At 35.5% G+C, this 3,672-nt stretch overlaps 1 pseudogene; it reads right to left on the reverse strand.

The window, feature by feature from the left end:
* Positions 1–3,028: 3,028 nt before the first annotated feature.
* LOC136154883 (U6 spliceosomal RNA) lies at positions 3,029–3,143 on the reverse strand (annotated as a pseudogene).
* Positions 3,144–3,672: the final 529 nt, after the last annotated feature.

The raw sequence follows: 3,672 nt of genomic DNA on the forward strand, positions 1-3,672 counted from the left end.
CCAGAAATCCGAGGACCTGGGTTCTAGTCCCAGCTTTGTCTCTTCCTGCCTGTATGACCTTGGGGTTTCTGAGACTCAGTTTCCTATCCACAAAATTGATATAATAAATGTCTTTAATTTACAGGGATGCATCCCGAATTGAAACAAATAAACAGAGTTGGAAGGACTTTCTGCACAAAGCACTGTTAATAGTAAGGTATTACTGTAAGGTACAGGTCTTTCCAGCACTAAATAAAATAAGCTTCAAATCTCCTCTTCTTGTTCACACAGTGATGGATTTATCTGGTTTTGTTCTGCACATTTTCCAATCCATGCTAGATTTTTAGCTCATGATCAGATTGTGGTTAGCTATGATCTCTCTACTGTAGACAAGATTATTTGTTGGAAAGATTAGAACTTGCTCAATTTAGAGCTACCCATCAAGATACGTGAACCTTGTCTAGTATTTTAAAAACCAAAGCTGTAGCCTGCAACCAAAGTTGACCCCACCAATCCTGAGGGGACCTGTAGAAATAGAGAGAGGGCATTTTTGTCAGAACAAGGGATACTTCTAGCTTTAATAAATAGAAGCCAGTGCTAAATGCCTTGCAGTAAGCAGCTTACAGTGTTCCACCCAAATGCCAACAGTTCTTAAGAATTCTCTGCCCAGCCTCAAGGAGAGACTTGCACTGAGAAGTTGAAAGGTAAGTTTTGCTCATAAGGTATATGCAACTCAGCCATTTAAAGAGGGTTGTCCCCCAATCAAAAAATGGGCAGAAGCTCTAAATCTTTCTCCAAAGAAGAAATACAGGTGGACAACAGGCACATGAAAAGATGCTCAACATTGCTAATTATTAGAGAAAAACAGATTAAAACCACAATGAGGTGTCACCTCACACCAGTCAGATTGATCATCATTAGGAGAGGGTGTGGAGAAGAGGGAACCCTTCTACACTTTTGGTAGGAATGAGAATTGGTATAACCACTATGGAGAACAGTATGGAGGCTCCTTAAAAAACTAAATATAAAAAAACAAACAAAAAAAAACCCTAAATATAGAGCTACCATATGATCCTGCAATCCCACTCCTTGGTATATATTCAGAGAAAATCATAATTTGAAAATATACATGCACCCCAATGTTCATTGCAGCACTATTTACAATAGCCAAGACACGGAAACAACGTATCTGTCTATTGACAGAGGAATAATACGTGTAACTCTATGGCTGATTCATATCAATGTATGACAAAACCCACTGAAATATTGTGAAGTAATTAGCCTCCAACTAATAAAAAAATAAATTTAAAAAAATGGTGTGGCATACAATGGAGTATTATTCAGCCATAAAAAAAGAATTAAATAATGCCATTTCCAGCAACATGGATGGACCTAGAGATTATTATATTAAATAAGTCAGAGAGAGACACAAATATCATATGATATCACTCATGTGAAATCTAAAAAAGATGATAAAAATGAACATTTTTATAAAATAGACTCACAGACATAGAAAATAAAGTTATGATTACTTCGTTATATAAAGGGGCTAGTGGGCATTTGGAGGGGGGAGGGATAAGTTAGGAATTTGAGAATAACATATACATACTACTGCATATTAAATAGATAAACAACAAGATTCTACTGTACGCCACAAGGAGCTCTACTCAATATTATATAATAACCTGTATGGGAAAAGAATCTGAAAAAAGAATATATATGCATTATATATATGAAATATATATATTTAACTGAATTACTTTGCTGTACACCTGAAACCAACACATTTAAAATCAGTTATACTTCAATAAAAAAAATTTTTTTAAATAAAAGAGGAGATTGTTCCCTTCAATGAAGTTCCTTTAGGAAGTTGCACTCTTATTCCAAATATAAATCCAGTAGTTTTAACCTTTTTTAAAAAAATCAGTGTTTTTCAAAATTAATGCCCCTCTCTCCCAAGAATTATTAAGGCTTTCTAGTTTCCTTTTTCTTTTCTCTTTTTTTCTACTTTCCTTTTTCATTCATCTTAATGGCTAATAAATATTCATGCTTTGGGAGTAGTTGTAATTTCTGAAAATACTCAAACCCTATCCCAAACACCAGGAGGTGAGGGTGGGGGGCACTGTTTGGGGTGTAAATGAAATATGTCTAAAAAATGACAAGATTAGTTTTTGTTCTCTCCTGTGGCTTATTGAAAAAGTGATGGTCTGAAATGTAGCCACTCCTGAATAATCAAGATTTGGCCATTCTTTCTGTTGGAATTAGGACGACCACCAAGCAGCCACATTATAGGTGATTTTTATTTTCCTATTAATATACACTGGGATTTCTTACTTTTTCCATAATTAGCATGTATTACTTTTATAATAGGGAGAAATCAATTTGAGTCATAATATAATAATTTTCTCACTATGTTTAATTTTTCCTACCCCACCCTCCTCTCTTCCTTCCACAGGAGAAGGGGACACACCATTCTGAGAGCTCACATTACCTACCACTCACCACAACGGGAGAATGACTTAATAAAGAAGGATACATTTACTCACTGGGAGGTTACACAGTCATTAATAGGATCATTTTGAAGACTGTGGAAACATGGTAGCATGTATATTTAACACAGAATACCAAGTGAAAATTTCAAACTATAAAATAATATTGCAATGATCTAGAAACTGATGCATATGAATAAAAAGTTTTCAAAAATAATAGACAAAAATTAAAATATTACTTATAGGTCACAGGGATTATGGATGGGTTTTTTTTTTATCAAAATTCTTCGAGATATTTTTTTTTTAATATAGAGCTACCATATGATCCTGCAATCCCACTCCTTGGTATATATTCAGAGAAAATCATAATTTGAAAATATACATGCACCCCAATGTTCATTGCAGCACTATTTACAATAGCCAAGACACGGAAACAACGTATCTGTCTATTAACAGAGGAATAATACGTGTAACTCTATGGCTGATTCATATCAACGTATGACAAAACCCACTGAAATGTTGTGAAGTAATTAGCCTCCAACTAATAAAAAAATAAATTTAAAAAAATGGTGTGGCATATGTGTATACAAATTTGCATGTCATCCTTGCACAGGGGCCATGCAAATCTTCTCTGTATTGTTCCAATTTTAGTATATGTGCTGCCGAAGCGAGCACTCTCCTAGATATTTTTATATCACCTTTTCATTGACACATATTTCAAATGTAAAAGGGAGATATCTGTGTTCCTTGTGTTTAATCCAATTGTCCCAATGAAGCATTCTTATAATTTAAAAATGTACAGTGATTGATAACCTGCTGCTGCTGCTGCTAAGTCAGTTCAGTTGTGTCCGACTCTGTGCAACCCCATAGACGGCAGGCTCCCCCGTCCCTGAGATTCTCCAGGCAAGAACACTGGAGTGGGTTGCCATTTCCTTCTCCAGTGCATGAAAGTGAAAAGTGAAAGTGAAGTCACTCAGTCATGTCCGACTCTTAGCGACCCCACTGACTGCAGCCTACCAGGCACAGTCCATGGGATTTTCCAGGCAAGAGTACTGGAGTGGATCGCCATTGCCTTCTCCAGATTGATAACCTAGTGCTAAGTAATACATATATGATGATTTCATGATTTGCTTTATCCAAAAATTATAATTAGTGAAACATGTCTTATCCTTTGCAACCTTCCATTTTACCTTCTATGGAAAAC

This window comes from Muntiacus reevesi, chromosome X, assembly GCF_963930625.1.
Source record: "Muntiacus reevesi chromosome X, mMunRee1.1, whole genome shotgun sequence".
In the NCBI taxonomy this organism is placed as follows: domain Eukaryota; kingdom Metazoa; phylum Chordata; class Mammalia; order Artiodactyla; family Cervidae; genus Muntiacus; species Muntiacus reevesi.